Raw genomic sequence first — 14,034 nt, forward strand, 5'->3', positions numbered from 1 at the left:
ATTGGGACTGATATTTTAATTGATTTGCAGCAAGCAATTTCAGGCTTCTGGTAAGAAAATCTGATTTTATTTATTACTATTATGTTTTTTTATTGTCAATATTTAGTCATCAAATACAACGAACTTAATAAATATACCTGGACTGCTAATGTATATGGCCACGATACCCAAAAATGACCACTGCCTGGTGGCCGCCATTTTTATAGTGGTTGTATCCTTTTGATGTTGGTCACTCTGAACATTTTCAGTGTTGCCAACAAAAAATATATTAAATAACGGTAATGAAGTTGACGACGCTGACGTTTGACGTGTGAGTATAGCGGATTGCCTAGTTTTTGGCGATTTGTGAACGACGTTTGGGTATATCGTCTGCAACAGGCGATATAGTTTCCTCCTTATTTAATACATGGATAATGTATCACCATCCTTATTTAAAAGTATTTGGTTCACTGTTTCTCAAAACCGAATTATTGTTAATTGTCTGTCTATGTTTATGATAGAATAATAAATGTTAATTAGAGTTGTTTATTTTTACTATACAAACCCTTGCTAATTACAAACCTTTATAAAATCATCTATATTTTGATTTTTATAGATGGTTGTACCTAATAATGTGGAAACACTGTAGACAGAAGGAAAGTAAAAGTCGTAATAGTAAAAATAGAAAGAAAATAAAAGTGTTTTAACTGAATTTGTTAAGTAAATACAAGCAAAAAGTTAAATGAAGATCATCATTTTCATGGTATTAGGATTTATAAGATTCAGATTTAATTTTAGACTTATAAGATTCAAGATTATCAGAATAATAAAACAAATATTTTAAAGTGCATGCATCTATTCCAAGTTAATCGAAACTTTGTCTCATTTTAGGGGCGGACTACTTTCTTTCATAAATTTTCACGAAATTCTTAAAAGAGTACCAGCAAAATCACAAATCTAAATCAACTATCTTAAATTCTTACCAATAAGTAACTTTCTATTTTGTATTTTTGCAAACATAACCTCTCAAAAACTTAAATTGTTTTGTTTCCCTGCAGTTGGCACAACTAAAATTTGTCAGAGTGACCAACATCAAAAGGACACAATCACGCAAAATGGCGGCCCCCTAGTAGGGGTAATGTGATAGTGGTAGTAAATGTACTTTTCATTGAATTGGCAGTCCAGGTATATTTATAAGTTCGTGTCAAATTTAGTTGATTTCAATGAAGAAGCTTTACTTTTCAAGTATTTCATTTTTAACTTGATTATTATAAATACATATTATTTGTCTGACAAAATGTCTGGCCTCTCGTTCTCTATTCAACAATTAAAAATTTATTTAAAATTTTCCCGAAAATTTCCTTGATGTAAGAGTATATATATTTTAAATGGTTCTGAGAAACATAGTAATAAAAGATTTTTTTAATTTCCTTCAGTTCCCATTACAAGAAAAACATGGAGAGCGATATGCAATGTAAATGTTATTAAGTCTTTGAGCTATAGAATTTGTTCTGATCAGTTCTCTCCACAAATTTTAATAATGCTGATACTGCTGGCGTTACACTACAATACATATTTATTTAAACATTTATTTTGTCTTTTTTTCACATGAATCATTTAGTAAATTGATTTATGAGGTTTGCAGTGCCTATTTTTTTAGTTTATTTCATGCTCGTATCATACCACTTCCTGTGTTTACTGACGGTGGGTACAGACCGAAATAAAGAGTTCGCGAGCTGTTCCAGAGCAGCTCCCGAATTGAACTCGAGCAGCTCGCGAGCGCATCTGTGTACCTGTGTTCAGTTCGGCCGAGTTCGTTGAGTGTTCGAAATAATAAAAAAAAATATTTAAATCTAGAATCTCCCTTTTTGTCCCCCTCCCATTAGAAATTTACATAAAAGAAAAATGTCATCTCTGGAAAGCGATAAAGAAAGTGATCTAATAATTGCTTGTGCAGCCTATTTTTTAGTAAAACAAAGTATTGATTTAAAAAAAAAGAAAATCAAGACCAGACGCTGGTGGCAAAGAAGTTTATTTAAAAATCGCCTAAAATATGGTGGAGTTCCTTTGCTTAGAGATTTACAAATGGAGGACCAAATTTTATTTCGAAATTTTAGCCGTATGTCCGTACCAGATTTTGAAAAACTCTTGGTTCTAGTAGAACCAATGATATCAAAACAAGATACAAATTATCGAAAGTGTATCTCATCCAGAGAAAGATTGACTTTAACTTTACGATTTTTGGCAACAGGAGATTCCTATACAAGTCTCATGTACTTATTCAAAATTTCCAAGCAAAATATTTCTGCAATTGTACCAGACGTATGTGAAGCTTTAATTAGAGCTCTGAGTAACCTAATAAAAATAGCAAAGCAAAAATACAAAGCAATTTTATTCTACATTTTTATTTATCTATTTTAACATACAAAATAATATTATGTACATTAATTTAAGTTCTATAAATTATATACATACCGAAAGCTTCTGCAGCTTGGTTATTATTTTCTATTATTTTTGTGAGTTTTGACACGTGTTTGTCATTTGTAAATACACTTTTTCTTTTTTTCTCTATTTCCTTCAAATTTTCTGTTGCATTTCGTGGTGAGCCATTTACATGTAATTCTTTGTCACGTGAACTATTCCCTTCATCGACATCGACGTCATTTGTTTCCGCATTTTTTTCAACATTTTCGACATTGGCAGATGCATCCTGATGAGCCTCCTAAAACAAAATTTATTCTAGAATTTTTTATTTGATTTTAATTTTAACAATGGTTTAAGCAAATGAAATTTATTTGTGTTTTATTTTCAGATTCTGGATTCATCTGAAGAATGGCTCGCGGTTGCCGAAGAACATAATAATAGGTAGAACTTTTTAGGTGCTATCGACGGTAAACATATCATACTCCAAGCGCCATTTAATAGCGGAAGCGAATATTTTAATCATAAGGGGTATTTCAGCATTGTTCTTATGGCAGCAGTTAAGGCAGATTACTCATTTTTATTTGCCAATGTAGGATGTCAGGGAAGAATTTCCGATGGAGGGGTTCTTAAAAACACTGATCTGGCTACAAAGCTACAAAATAGAACCTTATCTCTCCAGCAGCAACAGTATTGTTAGGGCAGGAACAACATACACCTTTCGTTTTTGTTGCTGACGATGCATTTCCTCTCCAGGAAAACATAATGAAGCCGTACCCAGGAATGCATTTGAAAGGAAGCGCTCAACGAGCATTTAATTATAGATTATATAGAGCTCGACGAATAGTTGAAAATTCATTTGGGATAGTATCATCCGTGTTTCGCGTAAGCCACTTTTATTGGAACCGAAAAAGGCTACCACTGTAGTACTTGCATTCCTCTATCTGCACATTTTTTTAATTCAAAGCAAACAATCTACAAAAGTGTATGCTCCTGAAGATGCCTTTGATCGTGAAGATTACGAGACGATGGAAATAATTCCTGGCTCCTGGAGAAGAGATCTATGAAATGAACTCCTTTCAGAGCTTTAGAAATATTCCAAGAAAATCTACTGTAAAGTTACGTCAAATTCGAGATAACTTCGCAGAATATTTTTCTACGGTTGGAAGAGTTCCATGGCAAAGTGATTTTGAATGAAAAAAGCTGTATACAGTGTGGATCAGCCAAATGGAATAAATTCGATAACAAATGGGACGTATTCGAAAGAACGATCGATTTGTATTTTTAATTGCTCATTTTTTGTTGAACGTTTTTTATTATCGAACTTATTTCAGTTGGCTGATTCACACTGTAAAAAATCTACCAATTCTACATAAAATAAAAAATACTCACCGTTTCGCGTGTTTCATTTGGCATATATCTGTCACTCAAAAACACCATATGTTTGTATCTAAACCACACTTTTTTATTAAACTCTTCTGTGCCCATTCCTGATTTTTTCATTTTTTCGACCTTCTGACGAGCTCTTCGGTATTGTGCTAAAATAACACTAATTTTCCTTTCTACTTCATCTTTTGATTTCGACAAAATTACGCCATGTCTTCGTATGCGTCTTTTTTTAAATTTCTTTTTTTATAGTCTTTGTGCCTGGGATTCCACAATGTTCCACAATTCTCATGCCGGCGATATTCTTCTATCAACCACACAATTTCATCCTCTGACCAGTCCATTTTTATTTAAAAAACTACCATAATATTATGATAAGAAACTGATATATAAAAACGGAGCGTACTTCTTTAAAACTAAATAATATACTTAAATGACGAACAGTAAACGTCCATACACATACTGAGCTCGCCACCTGTTCGCAAACAAACCCTTTGAAGTACCGACTTGACTCGGAACTCTGAACGAACTGCCGAGCTGCTCTAGAGCTGTTCGCGAACACGCGTATACACCAAGCTCGGAAAATGTTGCGTATACACAAGCTTGGTCTGTACCCTACTTGAGACGAGACATATGTATAGAGACCTGAGCACCCGGAATGGATCAGAATTAAAGCGGCCTAGTCCTGCTCATTTGCCGCTTTTCCGACGTCTAATCCGCTCTCGTGATTGGTCACTTTTAGCATCTTAGAAAAGTACTTAAAAAAAAAACCTCACATCAGAATGAGTTGAAAATTGGTCAAAGTGTTTCTTATTCGATTCCGCTCAGATTCACTATTTTGTTTGGCGATCCGTTACAATTTACATTTTGTGATTTGCTATTATTGGCTTCCCTCGTCAGCTGTTCAGGCTGGCTTGCATCTTGGCTTGCATCTTTTCGGGCGTTTTCACGTCGTTGCCAGTTTTACCGATGGTATTTTATTTACAGTTTATTAAATTTTAAGATAACCAGATCGAATATTACAAAACAAAATAGTGGATCTGTGCGGAATCGAATAAGAAACACTTTGACCAATTTTCAACTCATTCTGATGTGAGGTTTTTTTTTTAAGTACTTTTCTAAGATGCTAAAAGTGACCAATCACGAGAGCGGATTAGATGTCGGAAAAGCGGCAAATGAGCAGGACTACGACGCCTTAATGTTTTTCTTACAACATGTGTTTTTTTAAGAGTTTCTTTTTATTTTATGTAACATCTGTCCTTGAATTAAGTTTTTATTAATATTATTAGTTCCAAGATATGTTGTTAGTGTTATAAGAGACCAACAAATATATACTATGTAAGTGATATAATATGTTTATACTAAAAAGTTCAAAGAGTTTATTTTGTTATATAGATGGATATATTGTTTCTTTCCATAATACTCTGCTATAGATTTTTTTATTAATTTTAAAAATTAATATTTAAATTATAATTTAAATCATTTTAAAATCTGTTTAATTTTTTTTTAGGAAACAGATACAAGTACATATTAAATAAGAATAATAATTCATCCTCTATTGAATCTATGTGTTAATAAAATGAGGAAATTATTAACCTAATAAGAATGCCTTTAGATGTATGATGAGAAAATAGCACAAAAATTTTGACAACCTTTTCTAACCTGTTTAAAATTAGGGTAGTTCAGTGCTAACAAAATACTTTTAAACATTTTTAGATTAATTCTAATTTATATAATGTCTGTTATAATAAATTATTGTATATTATGTATATCATTTTAAGTAATTTTTTTTCAGGAAAATTAAATTATAAATGTATTAAAGAAAAACATTGTTTTATTTCCATTTGTCCAATGAACCACTTGCTTTTCCACTTTTGGTCCGTTAAATGGCATAAATCGCGTCTTCTTTGAGGATTCCTGTTCTGATTTCTACAAATTCAAGACTTAATTCTGCTCTAGTATCGTTAAAAAGGGTTATGATGTAATAGGTTCATTCCTCAGGTTGTTCGTTGACATCTGTTAAGAGCTTCCTTTCTCTATTTTTGACCGGAGTAATGTTTGCCACGGAATACCAGCAAAAACCAGGCGGCTCACGAGGACGCGCGCGATGTCGAAGCGGCGCTTAGGAAAAATTGATAGTTTACTCGACACATGCAAAAATTTAAGTGCATTATGACTTGCAGTAGATGCATCTTCTCAACGCAAGAAATTCCTTTTTACTGATTTTGTTATGTCGGCAGAATTAAAAAAATTATGTAAGATTTAATTGGAAAAAAAATTACTTTAAAATCGATATAAGAAGTTTAATGTTTAAAAGGCAAAAAAAACACCGTTCTTATGGTCGAAATTTGAAGATCTTTTTCATTGATGATAACTCAATATCTCTACTAAACTTATTGGATATACCGTCTAAGAAAGCCGACGAATTTTAAAAAACTATAATTATTTTACTGTGTTAGAAGAAAAGACCAAATTCGGTATATTCGACAATTGGAGGGTAAAAAACACCGTTGCTAGGGGTGAAAAATTAAGATTTTTTAAAGGATGATACTACAATGTCTGTAGATACTTACTGTATATGTCTTTTGAAAAAACCGACGTATTTCAAAAAACTATAATTTTTTTACTATGTTAGAAGGAAAGACCAAATTCGGTATATTCGACAATTCGAGGGTGATTAAACTGAATTAAATCTGATTAAATTTTACATAATTTTTTTAATTGTGCCGACATAACAATCAGTAAAAAGGAATTTCTTGCGTTGAGAAAATGCATCTAATACAGGTTATAATGCACTTAAATTTTTACTATGTGTTGAGTAAACTATCAATTTTCATAAGCATCGCTCCGACGTTGCGCGCGTCTTCGTGGGCCGGCAAGTGCCGTTGCTAACATTACTCCGGTCTATTTTTGAGTACAATGGACAATTTATGCTTTTTTAGACCTGTCTTTTCTTTGATTTTCTTATGCATGTTGAAACTATCATACCTCTTTTTATATAACTTACAGTTTCTTCTGAACCACTCTTCTTTTACATATTTGATTTTAATTTTGAGTTTAGTTTAGTATATTCATCAATGTTTGTTCTTGTTTTGTCTTCTTTCATCCATAAGTTCTAAAATTTCTACAACAACGCATTAGAAAGCAAATAATTTCTTCTATTTCTTTCCGACCCATCTCCAGTAAAACTGGGTTATTCCGAGAAAATTTTTTTTACAAACCCTACATTTTTCCTTAGTTATTGTTGCAACAAAATATTTTATGAAAAGTCCATAATGATTATTTAATGATTTTCTGGGTTTTGAACTCTCACAAAATTGTCTTGTTTCACCTTGTCAACATTTTAATATTGTTTTATGTGGAAGCTTTGAATGTCTCTCGTGCTTAGTTCCTGACACAAAATCACTAGTGTTTTTGCAAGTCTGAGGCCGCTTTCAGACGGGTCGGTATGGCAGCGGTACAACAGCCGTGCGGTAGACGTTCGGTATGCAGAGCAAATGTCGCTTCTATATAACCAAATGTTTGACTTCACACGAGTCGACGCAACAAGATTTCGGCACGACATGCTTTCTACATGCTGCTTATCTGCAAGTTTTTAGGCGGTAAATGGTTTATACCACATGTATGTTTGATTGTTTACGTTTGTGTTTGGAAGTTGAAAATGTCGAACGAGATAAATTTAGTACAAGAAATAACAAATATGAGTTCCTCTATAACTACAAAATCGCAGAATATTCGCGGAAAAATATTACGGATAAAGCATGGGAAAGAGTGACAAAAAAAACAAACCTCTCAGGTAATAAACATTTTTTATATTAGTCTTATAAACACAATAGTTATACTGCCATGGGATGCTACCATTTGGCTTGATAAAATAATTTGCTAAATAATTACGAACAGTAGCACCAGAAGATGCAGGGTTTATGCGAATAATCTCTTCTAGCAAATTATAGTTTTGAACTGCGATATTTAGTCGATGTTCGGATGTTGGTGTCGAATACCACGTCCCGTCTTTAATTCGTATAAAATTATGTAAAACACAAACACATTTTATTATATTTATAATATTAGAGATTTCTGTACACCTTATGGAGGTTAGCAACACTTGAAATTTTTGAGTTACCATGCCAAAACTACATTCTATGGTTTTTCGTCCCCTGCTCAACCTATAGTTAAATATACGTTTCTTATTATCCAGTGTTTGCATAGGGAATGGTCTCATTAAATATCGTTTTAAGGGAAACGCGTTATCTCCTACGAAGAAATATGGTACTTTTTCCTGGCTCTCATCATGTGGCAAACAAGCACTAGCGGGTAGATTTAGACCATTTCTTTCCAACCACTGACCTAAATTTGATGCACGAAAAATTCCTCCATCATTATTTCTGCCTGCTGCCGGTTTCTATCATTGTGAATAAGCCATCTGCATCACAAACCGCAAGTAAAACAATTGAATGGTAGTGTTTGTAGTTGTAATTTGTTGATCCAGAGTTGGGAATTCTTTGTATTCTAATGTGCTTGCCATCAATTGCTCCTAAGCAGTTAGGTAAGTTCCATAATTCGTAAAAGCGATTTGCTATTTCCTTCCACTTATCGTTAGAGGGAATTTTCATATAAACATTGTGAAAAGTGTTCCAAATAGCTAATGTTGTTTCGTTTACTATATACGATACTGTCGTAACTCCTCTTGCAAAATATAAGGCCAGAGCAGAATAAGTGCATCCCGTGGCAAGATACCTAGAATTAATAAGAAATAATCAAACATATAACTTTTGTATTTCTACAAATTGATTTGTTTTTATTTTATTTCAGTTCAAGAGTGTAAGGAAAAATGGCGCAACATCAGATCTTCATTTCTTCGAAGTATGAAGACCTCTCCAAGTGGTTCTAAACCAAAAAAACCGTATTACCTCAAGGATTATTTGCAATTTATACTTATGTAAAAGCAGTAAATACTTCCGAAAATAATGGCAATGTCCCAGAACCTATTCCTGATGAAGACCGTAGTTGTGAAAATCTAGCAACAGAAGACTCACCTTCAAATGAAAATTTTAATAAAAATTCTCGGAATGACGACTTTAATTTAACAGAAGAAACAAATCGACCTGCATCATTAGCAAAACAGAAAACAATACAACATTTATCAGCGACGCCAGCATCTACCTCAATGAGTACCGTTCGATAAGGCTTCTCCATCTATCACAATCCCCACTTCACCGGATAACTTAAGCAACTACTTTATAAATGTAGCCAAAAATCTCATGAATACCGTAACTTCTTCCCACGATCCTCTCTCATATCTCGCTAATGAGAATTTACATAATTTCTTTCTTACACCCATAGCATTAGAAGAACTACGCAGCATAATAAAAGACATTAAAAACAAATCTTCATCTGGGGCTGATGGTCTAACGCTCAAAATGTTTTCAAGTCTCCCGGATATCAGTTTAAACCATCTTACCAACTTGATTAATATGTCTCTTCAAATTGGAAAACAAATCAATCTTCAAATTTCTTTCCAAGCTGCCTTAAGACGGCAATTATTATTCCTTTACATAAAGGGGGCGAGAAGGATCAATGTTCGAACTACCGCCCAATTGCACTTCTCCAATTGAACAACAGGAATCAGTTTGTTGGGGTTGATTCGATGACGTCTTCGTGCAAGCCAATAGAATGCGGGGTACCTCAGGGCTCAGTTCTAGGCCCTATTTTGTTTCTTCTATTTATAAATGATATTGCTAATCTGGACATAAATGGTAAAATTAGTCTCTTTGCGGACGATACTAGTTTTTCTTGGAGCAACTTAAATATGGTGGCTCTTCGTAGAACCATATCTCGTGACCTAGTCACCAATAAATCGTGGTGCGATTCAAATCTCTTGTACCTAAACGTCTCAAAAACTAGAGTATTATCATTTAGCGGTGCGTTGCAACCTTTTGTAATTAATAACAACAGAATGGAGGTCGTTGATTCCGTAAAGTTCTTGGGACTGATGGTAGACAACTCTTTAAAATGGGATATCCACATCGATTACTTATCCAAAAAATTAAGTTCTGCATGTTTTGCTCTGAGATCAGTATCCACGGAGCTATGTTTGGCAACGACTATAACAGTTTATTATGCCCTGTTTGAGTCGCACCTCCGATATGCCCTTCGGTTTTGGGGTACGTGTGGTGCGACTCAACTTGAACGCATATTTAAGCTACAAAAGAGAGCTATACGCTATTCATTAAGACTAAATTACAGAACTCACTGCCAGGAATATTTTAAAAATTTAAAATACTAACTCTTCCTTCCTTATTTATATTTGAATCCATCTGCCTAATCCGCAAGCACTTATCAGTTATGTCAGAAAGGCCATCTCACAATTATCCTCTTAGAAACGCAGAGTACGATCTTTATCTACCAACCCCACGATCAGAACTAGTTAAACGATCTATTCTTTACAATGCAAAAAAAATGCACAATCATCTCCCATTTGAAATCAAATCAATAACAACTTTTTCCAAATTTCGGAAAGCTCTGAAATCATACTTGCTGGAGAGAGCCTTATACACAGTGAACGACTTTTTTTAATAATTAATGTTATGTAATTTCAAGCACGCTTCCTAAACACTGGTAAATTTGTTTATGTTGTTATGATAATGTACATAAATAATATTCGTATATTATGTAAACAAATTAGTAGTTTGCTATGTTTTTGTAAACAACTGTTTTTTTTGCCGACTTTGTATACAAGTGAATGTATATATATTTTATAGATTTTAAGGAATTGTGACCTCAAACAATTTATAAAATTGTTAAGTTTTTTGTATGTTTTGTTGTATTTTTTATTTTCATATATTTGTATTTTTTGTTTTGTCTTTGTGTATATTTTGTTTGTATGATTTATTTAAATAATAGCTTTGTCGACAAAATTTTAAATTTTATGATAATAAAGCATTAATTGATTGATTGATTGATGTCGTAAACGTTACAATACAGAAGGTGAGCAAACATTTGTCAACTACTTAAAAGCAAAAACAAGAAAGGTTCAAGATGTGGAGAACTCTGAAAATAAAGAAAAAATCAGCCACATGCATCACGTCTTACTAAGCATGCTACCTGACCTGGAAAGTATGACAGAAGAACAACAAAGGAAATTTAAAATCAAACTGATGATTCTTGTTAATGAAATAAAATCGCAAGATGTTCAACCTACATTCAATCCATCCTCCTCATCTTCATTCGAAAGACCATCTACCAGCCACTCTGTACTAACACCTTTAGTGTCTCCTGATCGACACATTCACTCTCCAGAAGAAACTTATTACAATGAAATTCCGACAGCGCAATCAGGGTCAGCCGTAGCACCAAATCTTTATTCTTTTTTCTCGAATTTCAATACAGATAATGTAGAGTAGTGTGTTTTGTTTTATTCATAGTACTTACCGCAAAGTTATTAAAATCCTTTCTCCAGCACTTACACATTCTCTCATGTTCGTATTTTGTCTACGAATAATTGGACTAATAAGTTGTTCAAGTTCTTGGAATGAAGCTTTTCTCATTCTGTACATTGACTGAAATTTTCCATCATTTAAAGTTAATTCTTGAGCGGCAACAAATAACCTATAGTTAATGTTTCTTTCAATGTATGGATGCACCCAATATTTTCTTTTTTTTTCTCTGTTGTAATCTCTTAAAATATATATATAACACAATGTCCTCTTCATCACTAGACGACGACATGTTCACTACACTGCTGTGGAATATGTTGCCTCATGTAAATAGATAATGCGGCAGAGCATCGTTACGGTAATTGCTGCGTCGCTACCAGACCGCTGCTACACCGACCCGTGTGAAAGCGGCTCGAGCAGTTTTTACTGCCAACTCAATTGTATTTGTGTTGGCAACGTAACTAATAATTTGAAAAATTTTTTTTTTCGCATATTTAAATCGTATCATTATTTATAATTCTTTGAAAAATTAAAGATTGCATTTAACTTTGAATTTGGTTCTTTCTTTCTTTAATCTTCTCTTCCAGTTATACTTATTTATTTCTCCCTATTCCTTTTTTGCAGCGTTTTACTTTTACTGTGTTCATTCTGACAGTAGTAGACACTTTTCCAATACTAATAAACGCAAATTAAAATTTTAACGACTTATCTGTGACTAAAACTGCGAGATATTTATAATTAAGTACAATAACAGATTGAAAATAAAAATAATGAAATGAGTGTTTTAACTGGAGTCCCTCAGTGATCTATTTTGCGTCCCTTATTACTTTTTACCTTTTATATGTCCCAAATGCCCACTAAACTTAAACAGGTTCACTATTATAGTTAGTTATTTGCTAATGCCATCCAGGTCTACACAACTTTTCGTCTAAATAATATTTTGAAAGCCAATGCCAAACTTACGACCTTCATATCGTATTAACACTGGTAACAAAACACTTAAATATTCCGCAATTGTAAATCAAATTCTGAGCACAGAATAAACGATCTCGTTTATTAGTAACGAGATCGTTTATTCTGTGTTCTGAGGTTGAGTCTTGATGCAGATCTGAGATTTTCAGATCTTGTCAATGTATTAAGAAAGCGTTTAATAATCTAAAATTAATTTTTATTCAAGGCAACTGTTGAATATTTAGTAATTTGTGATTGCTTAGTACTATCTATTGCAGTTTTTTATGATGTTATTCATGATCCATCCTTAACTTTTATCCGCAACTTTGGATCAGATTTGGATTCATTACTGTATACCCATATTTTAAAACATTTCAAAAGTAGCATTTCATCAAAAAATGTGTCCACAATAAAACCAAGTTCTAGATATTGACTGTGATAGGGATTCTTTTTTATAGATAAATACACAGAAGATGAAGCTCACTTACATTCTATAAATAACATTGAAAATAAGCATGCGAAAAGTTTCAGTAGTCTTATTTTAAATATACAGTCTCTAAGAAATAAAATGGACAAGCTTCATCTTTTACTTGATTCATGTGATTTTCCTGATAATGTATTACTAACTGAGCACTGGTTAAAGCCTAACGAATGTTTCTTAATATATGATTATATTCCTATATCAATTTTTTGTCGGCAACACTCCATACATGGAGGAACAGCTATTTTAGTTAAACAAACAATTGAAGCTTTTTTCTGTAAAATTAATAAGTATGTTAGCTTTCTGTTGGAGAAGGTTTTTGAATTCTCCCTCTGTTTTTGTAAGCGATTTAATTTATATGTTCCTTGTGTTTATAGACCACCCACAGGAGATATTGGTATGTTCCTGGACAAACTTGATTCTCTATTATCCCTATTGTCTCTACACTCTATAGTTATATTGGCTGGTGACTTTAATATTAACTTCACTGATGTAAGGTTGCTATCATATCATACATCCCTTTTAAGTATTTGGAATCTTATGACTTAAAGCATGTTCTTTCACCCACACGTATAACATCCTCATCTGCAACTACTATTGATTATTTCTGTACAAATTTAAATGATGTCATGTAGAGTACTCTCATCTGGTATTTCTGACCATGAAGCGGCTTCATTGAAGCCATTCTCGCTAGGATTCCATGCAACACTGTATTTCCTTCATCTCATTATATAGGAAGAATTTTCAGCAGACCAAATTTCAATGCTGTTTCTTCCACTACAGCTTTGGGTAATTGGAATGCAGTTGAAATGGCTCATGACCCGTTTACGTTGTTATTTCATGTGCTATGTGACAAAATCAATCAGTGTTTTCCTAAAAAGAGGCTTAAAATGAAAAATAGAAAACCATGGGTCACAGCAGGCCTCAGAACTTCAGCTAAAAACCTCCGTTTTTTGGCTAATTTGTGCAAGTATACAATTAATGCAAACATTATTCTTTATCATCAGAAATATCGTAGTCTATACAGAAAGACGATAGAAGCAGCATAGGTTTAATATTATAGTGACCGCTTGAATGTGTCCTCAAATAGGCAGAGAGAATGTTGGTCATTTATAAATGACTTCAGGCATTCTCACAAGAAAGTTTCAGAACCAGAACCAGAAGTAAGACCAAATAGTTTAAATGATTATTACTGTAATATTCCTCATTTATTGCTCAAGGATGTGAATACTAATATTGATCCTTTGCATTATATTCAACAAGTGTCAGTTCAAAATTCTTTTTTCTTTTATCCGGTTAGCCTTACTGACGTTAAAGATGCAATTAAAAGTTTAAAAAACCATAAATCAGCTGGAGCTGATGGGATATCATCAAAATTAC

This window comes from Anthonomus grandis, chromosome 2 (genome assembly GCF_022605725.1).
Source record: "Anthonomus grandis grandis chromosome 2, icAntGran1.3, whole genome shotgun sequence".
Classification (NCBI taxonomy): domain Eukaryota; kingdom Metazoa; phylum Arthropoda; class Insecta; order Coleoptera; family Curculionidae; genus Anthonomus; species Anthonomus grandis.